An 18,876-nucleotide genomic window follows, 5' to 3' on the forward strand; every position below is an offset into this window, starting at 1 on the left:
CCCCTCCAGAAATTACTGAGCAACTCTTCTGGGCTAGCCACCCTCCTGCCATTCTGCTTCTTATTCCACCAGCGCTCCTCTGGAGAGAGGCGGGCAACCCCAGCCCTGCCCAAGACACCCAGCACAGTGCCAGGCCACATCCCATAAGGAACGCAGAATTACCTTCCAGGAAGAAAAGGTAAGGGGAGACAAACAGAACAGAAAGGCACATACAAGTATTGGCGGGCCTGGCTCTCTTCCACCTGTCCCCCCATCTCTTTGGGGGCTCCTGGAACCATCCCCATGTGGCCATCCTTAAGGAAGCTCCGGGCTGGCATCTCTGGCAGGCGGTTCGTGCAGGGAGGCTGGAGGGCCACCACCAGGCATGTATCACTGGGACAGGAGAGCCATGTTCCGGCACGGTGGGGGAGGGAGGGAGACTGGCAGGGGGGGGGGGGGACAGGGAGGGAGAATCGATTCTCTTCCTTCACTGAGCTAAGTTGCCATGGAGAAAAGAGAGCTGTTCAGTGAGCTTGAGGAGGGCGGTAGAGCCATATGCCAGAGGAATAGCAACAGAAAATAGCCAATCCATACAACATTTTAACAGGCAGCCACCTCCCCGAAAACCTTCTGGGCAGATGGCCAGCCGAGGGGGGAGCCGGTAGCACAGTCTCTCAGTGCTCCTGATCAAGGAACCCCTTCACTGGGCAGAGGAAAATAAGATCGGAGAGTCGGGGCTGTGTGGGGCCACAAGACCAGCTCGTCCAGCCTCCCCATTTCACAGATAAGGAAACTGAGCCTCCAGGAAGTCGGGGAAATTGTCCAAGGTCACACAGGCAATAACTCTCTGAGATGATATTTTGAACCCAGGATCACTAAGTGCAGAGCCAGTGTTCTTGGCAGGGAGGGACTAGAACTTCCTAACTATTAAGCAGATTATTCGAATCTACTGAATCTTAATAATAGGGTAGAACAGAGAAGTATGATAGGTTGGGGGTCTTCACCTGCCTTCTTGCACCAAACTCTCCCCCAAGCCTACTTAGGATCCTGAGGAGGCACCCAGATCTCTCCTTCCCCCCTTTGCCCCAGATCTCTCCTTCCCCCCTTTCCCCCAGATCTCTCCTTCCCCTTCTATCCCCACAGATCTCTCCTTCCCCCCTTTCCCCCAGATCTCTCCTTCCCCCCTTTACCCCAGATCTCTCCTTCTCCCTCTTACCCCCCAGATCTCCTTCCCCCCTTTCCCCCAGATCTCTCCTTCTCCCTCTTACCCCCCAGATCTCTCCTTCCCCCCTTTCCCCCAGATCTCTCCTTTGCCCTCTTTCCCCCAGATCCCTCCTTCTCCCTCTTACCCCCCAGATCTTTCCTTTCCCCTCCTTACCCCTCCAGTTCTCTCCTTCCTCCTCTTACCCCCCAGATCTCTCCTTTCCCCTCTGTCCCCCAGATCTTTCCTTCCCCCACCCCCAGTTCAGACGGTACTTCAGGGGAGGAGGAAGGAGCTGTCTAACAGAAGGCACATTTCACTTCTTCCTCCCTATGATCCAGGGAGTGGGGCACTCAACGCCAGCAATGATCCCCCAGGGAGCCTCTGGAGCCCATTGCCAACTCTAACCACACCCAGAGTCACCAGTACCATTTAGATACTCTCAGCACATCCCACGGGGGCAGCCCAGATACAGTCACCCCCATGCCTCATGGAATCCTCCCTCTCCCACCTACCATATGGGAGACAGGGGTCCCCTGTGGGCCCACTGCTCCACCAAGGAGGCCAAGCGTGGTCTCTGGAGTGGGACTGATCATAGCCAGCTTATGCTGGCCAGTCTATAAACCTGCCCGGATTCCATTATCAAAGCAACTCATCTAATTTAACAAAAGGTTTTTACTCTAGGCAAGGCGGTGGCTTAGCCCAAAGCCTACACAAAGGAGCTCTTATAAAAATATCGATTCCTTCCCCTCTTCTTCCTCTATCCCTCTGGGGTCCACTTTGGTCTCCAGATCCTGACTCAGACTTTGAGGTCTTTCACTTTGAACTCAGCTCCCTCCTCCAGATCCATGGCCACTATGTGTCAGTCAGTAGTCAACAAACATTTATTAAGCACCGTCTACAACACAGGCACTGGAGGAGAGGCACAAAACCAGGACCCCTTCTCAAGGACGACAGCCTCAGTTTCCTCAGTCATAGAATGCTGTCCTGCGGAAGAGAGGGTGGCAGTGACAATGGGAGCCATGGCCATGAGTGGCAGTATTACAGGTCGCCCCTCTGCAGGATCAGACTGGGGAGGGAGAAGCTGGTCTCCACTAGGTGTGCGAGTAAAGGAAAACCGCAGCACAAGGCACCAGCTTCACCATTTCCTGACCAAAGCTCTCCAGGGCAGCCTTTTTGCCTCTTCCTGCTCCTCCACTGACCAATGACTCAACCTAGTCACAGAAAGAACAGGAAGAGACGGACTTGAGGGTGTTGGGCTACATGGGGCATGGCACTGCCCAACCCCCGTGAGGGACAGGGACCACCCAAGGTCCCCCCTCATCTGCCACTTCAGAAGCTGCTACAAACCCTACGATTGAGGTTACCGTCTTGTCTCCCAGCCTGGCCCAGTACTTGGCACATCACAGATATGTCACCCAAGCTTATGGACTGAGTGAATGGTTCTAAGACGCCCAGAAGATGCAGATCATAGCTGAGAGTGGCTGAGACCCTAGCTCCTTTTACAGCCCGATGAGGCCTCCCCTCATCCCATCATCTGCTAGTGCCCCCTCCCCCATCTTACTTATTTTGTGTATATTCAACTATGTGAATGTTTTCTCCCCAGGTCGCATGTAATCCCCCTGAGGGCAGGAAATGTCTCATTTTTGTCTTTGCATCTCCATAGATTAGCTAAGCTTACCACACAGTGTCTGGCATGGTGTGATGGAAACTGGGCTTGGATATGAAAGCTATGGATTCTGATTCTGACTCCGTGTGACCTTGGGAAAGTTATCTTCCTTCTTTGGGCCTCAGTTTCCTCATTGGTAAAATGGGATATAGCTGTAAATTACCATTCTTGCATTAGGAGCTTTAGAAAAATGGGGTGAGGGCTTGGGGTTCCCTTCCCTCGGTTACTGACCTGAGCTGAGCCACTGTTGGGACATGTCCAAAGAGGCTGATTTCCTAGACTTGTTAGGATGGAGGATGGGGGAGGAAGCTTGGGCTTCCTAAAAGCCTGGGCTGAAAGCCAGCATTGGCCCAGGATGGCCATTCAGGGCCTAAGCAAGCCGCAGGTCTAGATGGAAAACCGGCCAATGGCTTCAGATCCTCTATCTCTCAACTACCAAATTTAGGTTCACAGGATGTGGTTTCCTCAAGGGATCTTAGTGAAAACCCCTCATTTTACAGATGTACTAACTGAGACCTGTGAAGGAGAAGGATCTTAGCTGGCACCACACAGATCCTCAACAGTACATCCTGACCCAGAACAGATCATCTAACTCCCAGCTTTTGGGTGGTTAACACCGTCTTATACATGGAGACCAAGAGCCTATGGGCTGCCCAAAAGGAAATACTCCCTCCATGGAAACTCTCAAGGTCAACAGGAAATGGGACCGTGAGATGACTTACAAAATGTGAGATGGAAGGAGGGGAGCTCAGAGGTCATTTAGTCCAACTCCTTCATTTTACAGTTGAAGAAATTGAGTCCAAGGCAGGTGAAGGGTCACCGGCATAGTAATTGCCCATGGTGGGTTTTGAACTCCAGAGCTACACTCTTTCCAGTACCAGCCCTAAGAGGCCAGACAACTTTCTGTTGGTTGATTGTTTTTTAAAATGACTCTTCCAGAGACCAGTGGAGTTCCCATGAACCCCTCCTTGGGGAATTTTCTTTCAAAGCTGCCCGTCTCCAGGGTGGACCAAATTGGATTATGAGTGCTTTTTAATTACAAGCAACCATCCCAAGTGGGAAACCTACTGTTGAGCTCAGTTATGAACATGGAGACAGACACCAATAAGAGTCTCCATGGCAAAGCCGAGTCACCTCCTCCCCACTCCCAAAAGCCCTGCTAGACTTCGGTGGGTGCATACCCTCCCCATTCCCTCGCATACCTACTTCCCCCTCTCCCCCGTTAACGCCAATTTTGTCCACTTACCCCATACCTTCTCCTCTGCTGGCCACGTTGCCCTTTGCCCAAAACTTGGCCACCTCTTCCCCCTGAGGGGCCAGAACCTAATCAGTGGGTCTCTCCAAGAAAGGGGCACATTGATTAAACTTCAGCTATCAAGTCCACTCCATGGGCCAAGCTTTCAGGCCTGTGATGAGGCCACATAACAGCTAAGCTCCCCACCCCCACCCCCATCCCTCCTGCTTCTAGAACCACTCTCACGCACTCCCGTTCCCCCAGCAACTCTTGAGGTTACCTGCGGAATGTCTGGGCAGGCATGGATAGCCTGGCTGAATTGGAAGAAGGATTCCCAAGTTTAGCTGCCTGCTGCAAATGGACCACAGCCTGAGGAGACCACGTTGGCTCTCGAGGTCTGGAATGGCCTTATAGGAATACTCTAACCCAGGCGAGCTTCCTGCCAAATGGGACAGAGTCCTGGATGACGCCAACAAAGGGCTCAGCCAACAGGGGAGCAGAGCAGGTAAGTCCACATGTGGGCACAATCCTAACTTTCCAACTTTGCTGCTTTGTACGTGTGTGACCTTGGGCCTCAGTTTCCTCACCTAGAAAGTGAAAGGACTGCTTTCTGAGGCACAGAGATGGGACATGGAGCCCTTGGGTTTCATTATAAAAGTCATGATGGGAATAGGCATCATTAGCATCCAACACACTTCCACCCTGTCATGCTCCAGAGCCTCAGGTCCATTTTACATGGGAGGAAACTGAGGCCCATTCAGGTGAAGTGACTTACAGGCAAATAAAGAACAAGAAGCAACGTGGTGTCTGTCATGAACACAGCCTTGGACTCAATCAGGAAAACCTGGGTTCAAATCCCCAGCCCCTGCCCCACCATTATCTGGGCAAGACATTGAACTTCCCATGCCTCACTTTCCATATATGTAAAAGAAGGGAGTTGGACTCGATGGCCTCTGAGGTCCCTTCCAGCTCTCAAGCCAGGATCTCAACCCAAGTTTTTTTGGATCTGAAGTTCTTTCAATCAGCGACTGAACAACTCCCAGAGTTTCAGATTTAATCTATGTGGAGGCATCTGCTCCAAGTCACTCCACATCCCCAGGAAGGAAAGGAGACAGCTGCGGGGGTCAGGGCAAGGCCCAGAGGGATGGAGACAGCCCCAGAACCTCAGGGTTCTGTTCCCAGGGTCAGCAGCATCTGCCCTCCCTTCCCCCACCAGCTATGGTTGGGACTTTGCTTCTTCCTTGTCTGGCCTGGGATGAGGAGGGGAGGGTATTCAGGGGAGAGGACTGGGGGAGACTCAGTGGATTCAAAAGCCCAAAGCTGCTTCCTGCACAAGACCAGGCTAGAGGCAAGCAAAAGGAATGATTCATTCCTTCCCTTCTCCATCTCTCCTCTCCCTTAGGTGGCCTCTCGGCCTCTCCCCATGGCAAAGGAAAATGTATGGGAGGATTCCTCGGAGGGGAGACTGAAGAGACACAAAGCAAGTCTGCTATAGGAAGCCTGCATCCACTTTGGAAGTGCTCATCAGGGGAGCCACGGGGACAGATGGCAGCTTCCCCTCCTTGACATAAAATGAGGTCTCATAAGTTCCCTCCCAATGGGCTCCCACCTCCTTCTGTGAACACTGGGGTTTCCTATTCTGCCAACTGTTGCCCCTGCCAACACACACCTAGCATCCCGCCTCACATTAGCTTTATTCTACATAGGACAATTGCAACCCTTCATTTCCATCCCGGATTCACTAAGTGCCCACCCATTTTACAGATGAGTAAAGCAAGGTACAAGCAAGGAGAGCCAAAAAGCAAATCCAGATGAGGAGCTCTTTTTCCAGATGACCCTGTAAAGCTCAATGATGGACATGGGGAGGAAGTTCATTTCCTTCCGTAGCCATGTGAATAATAACAGATGACATCTGACAGCACAGGCTGCACTAACTGGCCCTGAGACTCAGTGACATCACACGTTAAGCTTTGCAAATGCTTTTCTGTATTTTACTCACCTGATGGTGAATGTTGTGAGCATTCCCATTTTATAAGTGAGGTAAGTGAAGGCAGGACAGACAAGACACAGCCTAGGGTCACATTCAAACTCAGCTCTTCCTGATTCCTGAATGCATGAGGCCATGCTCTCTCACCAGCTACAGTCATAGATAGTCCCTCACTAGGGTTCTGCAGACCCCCAGGATTTATCCACTTAACCAGTAGTTATAAATCAATCCATCAACCAGCAAGCATTTATCAAGCACCTACTGCATACATACCAACCACTATGCTAGATTCTGAGGATTTAGAGACAAGCAAAGCAGTCTCTGCTCTCCAAGAATCCATGTTATATCAGGAGAGAGAACATACACAATCCCCCACCCCAACTCCCACCCTGGCCACTGCCCCCAGCAGAGGGGCAATCACAGGATGGATGCCAGATCCAGAGCTGGAAGGCCATCTAATACATCAAGGAAAGCTTGAGGTCATTAACTGGATTGAATTTCCAGAACCATGGAGTGTCAGAGAAAACCTGAACCCAGAACTCAGAGATAACATTTGCAAAGTCATAGCCCAGGGCCTGGCACGTAGTGGGTGCTAAAAAATCCTTATTCCCTCCCTTCTTCTACCACATTTTTGGGTCAATGGATCCATGTAAGGGGGGACACACAAATATACAGCAAATAAATACAAGATGATTTTGGGCGGACACACAAGCAGTTGAGGGAATCAGGGAAGACCACCTATCGTGTGCGGGATGTGATGCTTGAGCTGAGCCTCAAGAAACCACCTAATGTGTGTAGAGGACTGTTCTAAGCACTGGGGGAGAGTCCAAGCTTAGATAAGTCAGTGCTTACTCTTGTGGGAGGCCTGGTCTAACAGCTCCACGCTAAGAAGCCTGGAAGACAGCAGCCTCAAAGCCCACTGGGTCTTTCCCCCCTCTCTCTTCCTCCAACACCCTCTCCTACCAGGGAGTTTACAGCACAGGAAAAACCCAGCCCAACCACTGTACCTTTAAATTCTTTGGCCTGCAGATATGAAAAACATTAGCATGTTGAAGCTGTTTGTATGTTTGGTTATTTTTAGGGTGAACCCAGTTGCAGCTTTTTGGAGCCAGATGAAGTCAGAGGCGCACGTAGAACTTTTCCCAGGCTGGGGGTCCCAGTTCAGTTTCCCTGGGAATGATAGCAAGAGAATAAGATTCCCAAAAACAGAAAGATCATCACTAGCTCCCATACCCTGGGGCTAAGACACTGGGGCTTGGCCAGGCTGAGATGCCGGAGCATGGGAGAATCAAGGGCAGGCTGGAATTGGGTTGTTTGATGGCATCACTCGTTCATTCCAGGAGAGGAGAATCTTTAACATAATAACAATTACTATCACTGATGATGATGATGATGATTGGTTATGGTGGCCCATATCTCTAATCCCTACTCACAGTGGATGTCTTGAGTTTGAGAGTTCTGAGACCCAGTAGGACTAAAGCTGATCAATGTACTTTGTGCTCTAAATCTGGCACCAATATGGTGAGGCCCCTGGGAGCAGGAGGCCAACAGGCTGCATCAGGAGATGGCCCAGATCACCAAAAAATGGAGCATGTTAAAGACGTTGTACCAGTCAGTATGGAACCATCAGTGGCTAGGACCACCAATGGCTGCTGCCTTTCCAGCCTAGATGAATGAACTAGTCTCAAGAAATAAGAACAATAAATAAATGCTGACATCTCAGGTTTGCCAGATGCTTTCTCATTGTCTCACTGGAATCTCTTAACTCTGAAAGGCGGGTGCTATTATTATTCTTCATTTTACAGAAAATGTAGTCTTGGAGATGTGAAATGACATACTCAAGGTCACTCAGCTAGTAAGTATCTGAGAGAGGGCTCTGAAGCACATCCAGGACTTTAGTGTGGGCTCTATCCATTATACCATACTACCTTTGCCTAATATAATAAAGAGACCACTAGTTCTGGACCCAGAGGACCTGGGAGTTTCAGAGACCTGTATGACCTTAGAACAATCTCAGTACTTCCGTCTCCTCATCTGTAAAATGGGGACACTGGACCAGATGGCTGCACAGGTCCCTTCAGCTCTAGACCCTGGAAGGAGATAGTTTTAGGTCACAGAGGTGCTGAGTTCTAGCCCAAGGCGTCTCATCTGCCCAACCCACTAAGATTTCTGGGAAGGCCATGCTGACATATTTCTAGCACAAGTGCAATTAAAACTGGGTTTCTCCTTGGCTTCCGACCTCCTCCCTACCACAACCCTCTGAAAACCAGTGTAAATCAGTTTCTGCCAATTTCCCTGCTAATGATTTCCTCCATTAAATTAAAAAAGAAAAATGTCTTTTAAATGAATTACCAGGCCTGGGCTTCTAAGAAGCATGTGACCTGTCAATTAATCTTAAGCCCTGCTGGATAGGAATGCTGCCTTTTTTAAGAATGTTTTTATAAATAAATAAATGAATAAGTAAATAAAGCCAGTCCACCCAACCCTGAAAGTCCCACCCTCTGCAGTCACAGCAGGGTCAGCTGGGAAGGCAGTACATCCCAACCAACGCTGTAGACAAGTATCACACCCAAATTTATGTTCTATTTATTAATGAATGCACAAGCTTTAAACCTATATACACACATGGACTATTATTATTAGAATTCTCCCTGCTAGCGCTCTCTGCTCTCACTGAGGGCAGGGATTACAAATTACTTATCTTCCTGTGTGTTCAGTCAAGTCTGACTCTTCATGATCCCATTTGGGGTTTTCTTGGCAGAAATACTAGAGTGGTTTGCCACTTCCTTCTCTAGTTCATTTGACAGATGAGGAAACTGAGGCAAACAGGGTAAAACAACTTGTCCAGGGTCACACAGACAGTAAGTGTCTGAGGCAAGATTTGAACTCAGGTCTTCCTGACTCCAGGCCCAGTCCTCTGTGCACTGAGTCACCTGAAAAAAAAATAAGACCCTGTGCTTGGCACCCTCTCTAGTGCCAAGTACAGGACTGAGAACAGAGAGGGCACCTACTTGTAGGCACGTCATTTCTGACTTTCTAGATTTTTCCATGTACTCCCCTGTAACCTTCTTACCCTGGAAATGTCTCCATCCTCTGGGTCTTCGCTTCAGTGGAAAGTCATTTCATAAGGTTTTCAGGTTATTTATGCGCCCTTTGCTCTGGACTCCATTTTGGATTCTGGTCCTACCTTGCCAGCAGTCTTGCCTGTCTTTCCCTTTTCCATCTAGTTCTGGCCCCTCACCCCCTTCCATGTATCTTCTCCTTCCATTAGGATGTAAGCACCTTGAGGACAGAGACGATCTTGCTAACTTATATGTTTTCACAGAGGTCAGCAAAGTATCTGGCACATAGCAAGCATTATAAAGCAAGTCAATCCATCCATCCATCAATCAATCTGTCTATCCATCTATCTATGTGTCTGTCTATCCATCTATTTGTCTGCTTATTCATCTATCCATCTATTTGTTTATCCATCTATGTATCTATCTATCCATATGTCTATCTATCCATCTGTCTATCCAGCTATCTGTCCATCTACCTATCTGTCTATCCATCCATCTATCCATCTAATAGCTGTTAAATCAATGAAATTCTAGAACTACAGGGAGATTTGACTGATAGATGTACAAGACAATATAATTAATGCCTCTCATTATTGCTCTCAGAGCCCTCAAGTCAAAGCAGCTTCCCACCTCTAGGCCCTTCATTTCCTGCTTCATGAATTGACCAACTGGACAGTTCAAATCTCATTTAAGCAGAGGATAAATACCCAGAGTGTGAAATATCCGTGCCTCTGGCTTCCTTCCCATATCTTTGACATGGAAACCATTTCACTGCTCTTAAGTATGAAAGGACACGAGAAGACACTCCAAACAATAAGTATTTGGTAGGAACGTGCAGATGATTTAGAATGGTCCAAAAGCAGAAGGTGCTGCCTTGTGAGGGAGCAAGCTCCCTGTCACTGGAGGTCTCTAAGCCAAGGAGGGATGATCATCTGTTATGAAGACCATGAAGGGGATTCTCAGGAAAGTACAAGAGAGAGTCAATGCTTTGAAGATCCTTCTAATTCTGTGATTCCCAGGTGTCTGAGAAACACCAGCTAGATGGCCTGTCATGATTAAAGATCGAGAGAACTGTAGGACATTGGTGCTCCCGCCTGGCCTCATCTCCATGAGCTTAAACGTCATGAAAATTAAACTCCTCAAATCTGGCCTACCAGAAAAGGCAAAATAAATGCAGACAAATAAATCGGAGAATGAATGAATGAGTGAATGAAAGCTCTTTTGGGCAAGGAGGCCTGGTCTGTCAGTAAAATTCAGGTTATCAGTCACAGATTTGGAGCTGGAAGGATCTGAAGAGAATGCAACCAAATCTACAAACACCTGATTTTACAGGTGAGAAAACTGAGATGTAGAGTGATTGAATGACATGGCCAGGATCACACAGTTAATAAGTATCTGAGGCTGGATTTGAACTCAGGCCTTCCTGATTTCAGGTCCTATGCCCTATTCACTGTACCACCTAGCTGCTCACTTTACGAGAGAAAACTGAGGCCAACAGTGGTTGAGTGAATGGTATCTTGCTACAACCCTGAGGTACCATCCCACACTTATCACATTGGCCAATAGGACAGAAAAGGAAAATGACAAATGTTGGAGGGGATGTGGGAAAATTGGGACACTAATGTATCAGTGGAGTTATAAAATGAGACAACCATTCTGGAGAGCAATATGGAAACAGGTCCAAAGGTTTATAAAACCACGCGTATCCTTTGACCCAGAAATATTACTATTAGGTCTGTATCCCACAGAGATTTAAAAAAAAAAAAAAAGGAAGAGGACCTATATCACAAAATTATTTCTAGCAGCTCCTTTTGTGGTGATTAAGAATTAGAAATTGAAGGATGTCCATCAATTGGGGAATGACTGAACAAATTGTGGTATATGATTGTGGTGGAGTACTGTTGTGCTATGAGAAATGATAAGGGGAGGGTTTCAGAAAAAACTCAGAAAGACTTACATGAACTGATGCACAGTGAAGTGAGCAGAACTAGGACATTGTACGCAGTAATAGCAATATTGTTGGATGAAAAACTGCAAATGACTTAGCTATTCTCAGCAATTCAATGATTCAAGACAATTCCATCTCATGATAAAAAATGCTATTCACCTCCAGAGAAAGAACTGACAGAATCTGAATGCAGATCAAAGCAAACTAATTTTTCTTTCTTTATTTTTTCCCTTTGTCTGGTTTTTTTTCACAACATGACTACGATGGGAATGTTTTACATGATTGCACATGCATAACCTATATCAAATTGCTTGCCTTCTTAATGAAGGGGAAGGTAAGGGAGGGAGGAAGGGAATTTGAAACTCAAAATTTTTTTAAATGAATATTAAAAATAGTTTTTTACTTGACATTGGAAAAAAAAACCAAAATATTTAATTTGAAAAACACAACTATTTCAATATAATTGGTTTCCTTTGTAATTTGATATATTTTATTTAATGCACTTGAAAACAGGATTTTGAGCAGAGGTCCACAGGTTTTACCAGATTGTTCATGGGGCCCTGGACACGAAACCAAAGCAGACTAATATTACTTTTCTTGATATTCTCTGGGCTTAGTACACAGAGCTTGACCCATAGTGAGTGACTGATGACTAAATACTTCTTGACATAACACCTCTGAGCCTCAGTTTCCTCCTCTGTAAAAAAGAAGGGGGTTGGACCAGATAAGTACGAAGTATCTTCCAGCTCAACAACCTATGGTTTCTCTTCCTATTCTAGAAAAAAAAAAAAGGAAGCTCAGCCTCACTTAATCATGAGCTGATTCTCTTCTGCACACACACACACACACACACACACACACACACACAAACACACTCACTCCCTCTCTCTCTCTCAGAGTCCCAGGTAGGGGAAGTCTCAGAGAAGTGAAAATTCTAACCAGTAGACAGTCACTGCCATTCTTCTGGTGAGTAACATTCCAGGAAAAGTCCCTGACCATAATAACATAAATGAAAACGTCACTGAAAGCCTTCAGAACCCTGATCACAGGGGTGACCACTCATGAGAACAGAGGGCTGATGGAAAAAGCTGCCCTCTCTCCTCTCAGCTGAGAGGTGGTAGACTACAGGTGTGGGATGACAGATTACTGGTACACTTGGCCATGAGGAAAAGTTCTATTGGGAGACTGAGAGTCAAGGGAAAAGGGGAAATTTTTATATACTTTATATACACACACATATACACATATGTACACATATATACATGTATACTTTTTATAAATACACAGAGTTAGGTGTCAGAGTGGATAGAGGGTTGGACCTAGAGTCAGAAAGATTCAGTTTCCTGAGTCCAAATCTAGTCTCAGACACTAACTAGCTGTGTGACCCTGGTCACTTCACCCTGTTTGCCTCAATTTCCTCATCTGTAAAATGAGCTGCAGAAGGAAATGGCAGACTACTCTGGTACCTCTGCCAAAAAAAATCCAAATGGGGTCACATAATAAAATCACTGAAAACAATAGAACAAAACAATCATTCATATATATATATATATATATATATATATATACATATATACACATAATATACAAATAAGTATTTACACAATTATATATACATATATGTACACATATATGGCTATCATTTCCCTTCTACTATACATATATAATGTGTACATATAGGGAAACACATTCACATATACTTAAAAGACCATCAATAAAACATGAAAGAGATAAAAGGTTTTGTAAAATGTTGTAAGTTGAATCTGGTTTTCCCTTAGAAATAATATTATAGTGGAAAGCCAGGTTCCTCTTTGGGGCAGCTAAATGGTGTAGTAGATGGTTGAGTCAGGAAGACCTGAATTCAAATCCAGCCTCAGACATTTACTAGCTGTGTGACCCTAGGCAAGTCACTTAACCCTGTTTTGTCTCATTTTCTCATCTGAAAAATGAGCCAGAGAAGGAAATGGCAAACCACTCCATTATATCTGCCAATAAAACCCCAAATGGGGTCAGGAAAAATCAGAAATGGCTGAAAAACAACCCAAAACACATAGGTTTTTTTCTTCCTAACTTTTAAAAAATGAAAGAAAAAATACCCTGCATATTATCTCTAAAGAACACTGCTATATTTCTGTACAGGATGAAACTACTGAGAAGATATATTAATGACACAGAAATCAGTCCAATAAAATATTTTGGGAGACAGAATATCATACTTTCTATTTTTTTAGAGGCAATTGGGATTAAGTGACTTGCCCAGGGTCACATAGTTAGTAAGTGTCTGAGGTTGGATTTGAACTCAGGTCCTCCTGACTCCAGGCCCAGGGCTCTATCCACTATGGCACCCCAATGTCCATCATATTTTCTCATATACACATCTCTCTACATCCTATCTTCATTCTGCCAGATCACCTCTCACTTTAATAGCAATATATCATAAGAAAAATATTTTCACCTGAGTGATGGAATTGAGCAGGGTCTACCCAGTAGCTTTTGGGAAAAGACTGAAGGAGTCTCTGTAAAGCCCCACATCTGTAGGGAAGGATGGTCTGAGCAGCTCTTAGAATACCAGCCTTGTAGTTCAAGCAGACCAGAGTTGTCCAACACTCAGGTCAGCCTGGGGGTCACATATGGTCCATAACACTCCCAAGTGTGGCCTGAACCACATTAAAATGTCACTGGGAAATATTTTTTAAAATGTAATAAAACATAGATCACATTACTTTAAAAAAACAAGTCGATGCTGGGATCCTTACACACAGATTAGTAAGCCCCATTGCTATATGGGCTTGATGCCCCAGACCAAGCCCCCTCATTTTACAGGTAACCTAAGGACTAGAGGAAGGGACTCTCCTAAGAGCCCAGAGTTGGAAGAACCATGATCAATGGTCAAATCTCGATCATAGCATTTAGATCTAAAGGGGAACCCAGAAGTCAGCCAGTCCACTCCCTCGTTTTGGAGGAGATGAGGAGATGAGGCCCAGAGAGGCAGGGCAGTAAGTCACAGGGAAAGATCTGAACACAGGCCTTCCAAACACCAAGCCAAGTTCCCTAGCCACCAAACCACACTGCCTCGAGCTGCTTTTTATCAATGACGGGTAGGTGAGACTGCAAATCAATTTATGGATGGGCAATCTGATTCACAAACATTTGTTAATCACCTGCTTATTATATGTGCTTAGGCACTGCTCTATAAGTTCAGGATACAAAGGTATAATTGAAATGGTCTCTGCCTAAAGAACTTACATTCTACCAGGGGAAAACAACACATACACGTATAAATAAATACAAAATAAATCAATCGTAATGGGGGAAAGTGGGAAGGAAAGGGAAAAAGCATTGATAAAGTATGTACTATGTCCCAGGAGCCAGTACATTACAAATCTTATCTCCTTTGAGTCTCATTAACAACCCTGTGGCACAGGCTAGTCTCTAGGTCTGGGGCAGGCAAGGTCTTGTGTAGGACATTAGTACTTTCAAGTCCTGATGGGAAAGGTAGAAGTGAGAAGGAAAGCTGGAAAGACTGGCCAGCAGGTGGGTGTTGGAGGTAGAGTCCAGAAAGATCTCAATAAGCTGAAACATGGGGGCCAAAGTTAGTAAGAGCAAAAGTCCTTTTTTTTTAATTGGCTAAAAGAAAAAAATCAAGTTCAGAACTACAAGGGGGAAGATGTTGCTAATACATTAGTTTGTATGAAAATGATCTGAGGTTTCCAGTGGACCGCACCCTCAATGTTAGCTAGCAATAGTGAGACAGGGCAGCCCAAAAGACCTAATGCTACTGTGGAGAAGATTCAGGGGGGAACACAGAGCTGTCTGCGGTTACCTGGAGGACAGAAAGAGCAAAGATGCAATGAGAGCTGTCTTCAGAGGTGGTGCTGAAGAAACCGATCACCACGGACAGTTCTGAGCTAGACAGGACTGTCTGTATTTCTGTATTGTGCTGGATGGCTTCTGAAGTCTACCCCAAATCTGAGATTCAGCCATAGGGCTAAGTACTTCTCATTCATGTGTCCTCACATTCTCTCCAAAAGACTGAGTTGTGGCGGAAGGAACAGATGGGCAGAGAGTTTTGTTTGTACTATACTTGGTGCTGCCACAATAGTCACCCATTCATCCAACAAACTTCTGCTGAGCACCTACTGAATGCAAGGGCCTAAGTCTGGGCACTGTAGGTGACACAAACAGCTCAGACCTGGTCCCCAGTGTCTATGAACTCAATAGGAGAGATGGGACATGAGCAGAGGCATCCGAAACAAGCCTAATGCGTGCCAGGGCATAGGGGCCATCTCAATGGAGCAGGGAGGAGCCCCCATCAGGCTGCAGCTTCCCAGAAGGCAGGATTCATACTGGGATACATTAGGGAGGCAGGACCAGCATGAACAGGAGGAAGGGAGAGGTCAGGGGCATGCCAGTCAATATTTAACAGCCTGATCACTCTCCAGCCATGACAAGCTTTTGCAAGTTGAATCTCCATCACTTTCTTAAGTCTAGGCTCTTTACTGCACCACGGGCCTGACCCCGGGGCTCTTACTGCACCACGGGCCTGAGGGCAGACAATGACCCTAGGGTTCTGCTCGGATCCTAGCTGCTCCCCAGACCAGCACTCCCTTTCTCTTGCCAGCCACTATATCCAGTCCTGGACATACTGCTTCCTACCATTAGACAGTAATCTTTGAGGACAAAGACTGCATCTGACTTCTGTGCCTGGATCCCCAGCCTAACTATGACTGGGCCTAGCACAGAGCAGGTACTCATTAAATGCCCTTTCATTCTTTCCTTCATTTATTCACTCTTTGTTGCCCCCGGGTGATTTTTCATTTCAGTTCCTGAGTGACTGTAGGCTTGCATAGACTGGAGGTACCTGATACACGTTGACTGAATTCAAAGGGAAAGGGGAAGAATGTGCTAAGTGTCTAGGCACAGTGCTAACTGCTTTACAAACATCGCCTCATCCAAAAAGGACACAGGCAGCTTTGCTGGGCGTCAAACATGTCCCAAGCTGCCTGTTCCAGGGAAAGTCTTAACACCGCTAGAGGATGGTTGGTGCTTCTAGAATGAGGTCCTTGAGCCAGGCAGACCTGGGCCACACAGCCTACCAAGCTTGCTACAGAATGGGTAAGGATCAGAAACCCCGAAATAAAGAGATCTTGGGGAGGCTGCCACACACGGCTCCACCGGTACAAATCCTTGGCTCCCCTGCCCTGCCTTCCCCTTTGGACCATGCATGCTCTCAGAGCCTCTGCCCCCACACTCCAGGGAGGGAAGGAGGCCAGAGATTCAAACAAAGGAAGAAAGAGCTAGGGTGGGGTGGGGTGGGGGAGAAAAGGGACCCCCACTAATGGGCTGGCTGCCAGGTGATGATGGGCCTTCTATCTAGGAGTTCTTAACCTGGGGTCTGGGAACTTTTAAAAAATATATATATTTTTTGATAACTTCATTTCAATAAGATTGGTTTTCTTTTTAATCTTTAAGTTTTATTTTTTAATGCATCTTAAAATATAATTCTGAGGAGTCCACAGGCTTCACCAGACACTACCCCAGACCTCCAACACACAAAAGAGGTTAAGAAGCCCTGCCCTAGATTCTGGCAGGCAAAAACAAAACCAGGGATAAGATCTATCTTGCTTGGCCCCAAAGGGCAAAATCAGGGGCAAGACACAGAAGACAAGATGCAGGCTTGTTGTCTGGTGGTGTCCAACCCTCCCTGACCCCAAGTGGGGTTTTCTTGGCACGGATGCTAGAGTGATTTTGCCATTTCCTTCTCCAGCTCATTTTACAGACGAGGAAACTAAGGTAAACAGGGTGAAGTGACTTGCCAGGGTTACACAGCTAGTGAGTGAGCTGGATGTGAACTCGGATCTTCCTGACTCTAGACCCGGTGCTCTGTGCACTGTCATTTTAGGCTGCCCTAAAGAATAAGTTTCCTGGGGAAGGGGCACAGTCCCCCTACTGACGGTCTTCTATCTGAGGCTGCATGGTCACAGGTCAGGTGGGCTGTGCTGGGGATTCTTGGTCAGGTACTGGGGACAAGAAGGTCACAGAGAGCCCTCCCCACTTTGAGCTTCACCCACAGGAACGCAAAGGAAAACTCAGTTGGGTCTCTCTTCATTGTACTGGCAGTCATAAGATGGTAATTGACACCAGGAAAGGATCTCAGAAATCCAATCAGAGACCAGCTAGGGGTGAGGTCTGGGCATCCATCAGAACATTAGGAACTCCTATAAGACCTCAGCAAGGAGTGCCTTCTTGCCCTTCCTGGGCTCTAGTCTCTTCCTCTGTGAGAGGAGGGCTGAGGATGATATATTCCCTAAGCAACCAGACTAACAAAAGGGGGACTGCATTGGGAATTAGGGGATCTGAGTCTGGATCTGATCTCTACAACTCTTGGGTTTTGTTCTTTAAACTTTGTATGACTTTGGACCAGTCACCTTACCCCTCTAGGCCTCAGTTCCCTTCCCTGGAAAGTGAGAAAGTTAACTATCAGTGGTCTCCAAGATCCTCAGGTATAGTATCAGTGTATTTGTTTGTTTTGTTTTTGAGGCAATCAGGCAAAGTGACTTGCCTGGGGTCACAAGCCTAGTGTCTGAGACCAGATTTGAACTCAGGTCCTTTTGACTCCAGGGCTGGTGCTCTATCCACTGCACCACCTAGCTGCCCCTGGTCCTGCGTTGAAACAATCTGTTCTAAGGCCCCTCCATGTTCTGATATTCTCTGTAATAAGGTCCCCTCCTAACTTGACATTTTCCATTCCAAAATCCCTTTGTTAGCTCTGACACACTTGGTTCCAAGGTATCTTCTAGCTGTGACACTGTGTTCTAAGGGCCCCTCCTAGCCCTAAAGGCTCTCCCAGATCTCACATTCTGCATTTCCCCAAGCTCAGTCCCCAACCTATGGGTTTGGGCAGAATTATGGGTAAGAGGAAAAGTTCACATCACTCCGGACACATCCCTCTGATATAATTACCCACAGGACAGAGGAAAGAACTGAGAAACACAAGCCTTTGGCCTGGACATGCCCCCATCTCCCACAGGGAAGGCTGTATTTGGCAAGGAAAGGGCTTGGGAGGTGAGTGGGGTAAGGGGGAAATCTCTCTCCCTCCGGATCCTGAATCAAACCCTAATATACTAAAGGCCTGACCAGTGCCTATCAATTCTATCTGGGTGAGACATTTCTTCCATATTACTGTCAGACAGAGAATAGAGGAGTGAGAAAAACACGAGTTCAGATCTGGCCCCAGATTCTTACTAGTTATGTGACCCTGGGCAGGTCACTTAACCTCTGTTTGCCTCAGTCTCCTCATCTGTAAAATGAGTTTAATAACAGCACCCACCTCCCAGAATTGTTGTGAGTCTCCAATGAGATATTTATACTGTGCTGAGCACATAGTGAGTACAATAAAAATGTTAGATCGCATTATGATTATCATTAGAGCACAGGGCACTATGAAAACGCGCCAGGTTTCAATCCTGACCTCTTGGACCTGCAGTTGGGCGAAAACAGACAATTTTATGCTCTGTGACTGAAAGTCAGAGGCACAGTAAAGATAATGGGCTTTCCTCCATCTATCGAGATGACTCAGAATTTCAGGGCTGAAAGGGACCCAAGAGAGCAAATCCAACTGTCTCCTTTGATAGAGGAGAAGATAAGGCCCATAGAGAGACAGTGAGTCATCAAAGGTCACGCAGCGAACAAGGGGCAAAGTGAGGCCTACAACCCCAGGCTTCAGGCCCCTTCTCCTGTGCTATTTCCACCTTGATTAATCCAATTTAAACAGGTTTGAGAATCAGCAACACATG

At 46.6% G+C, this 18,876-nt stretch overlaps 1 protein-coding gene across 6 annotated transcripts in view; it reads right to left on the bottom strand.

The window, feature by feature from the left end:
- The window catches only part of PITPNM2 (phosphatidylinositol transfer protein membrane associated 2), a 212,667-nt gene that overhangs the window by 165,742 nt on the left and 28,049 nt on the right, over positions 1 to 18,876 (bottom strand). Inside the window, exon 2 of one of the 6 annotated variants that reach the window (XM_069081721.1) lies at positions 7,078 to 7,240. The exons of the other annotated variants lie outside the window; for them this stretch is intronic. The gene's annotated coding sequence lies outside the window, so the exon portion shown is untranslated. The remainder of the gene's footprint in view (positions 1 to 7,077; positions 7,241 to 18,876) is intronic. 6 annotated transcript variants of the gene reach the window in all.

The sequence above is a fragment of the Petaurus breviceps genome, unplaced genomic scaffold (genome assembly GCF_028583685.1).
Source record: "Petaurus breviceps papuanus isolate PSGF00001 unplaced genomic scaffold, PetGlider_PUasm1.0 99, whole genome shotgun sequence".
Taxonomy (NCBI): Eukaryota; Metazoa; Chordata; class Mammalia; order Diprotodontia; family Petauridae; genus Petaurus; species Petaurus breviceps.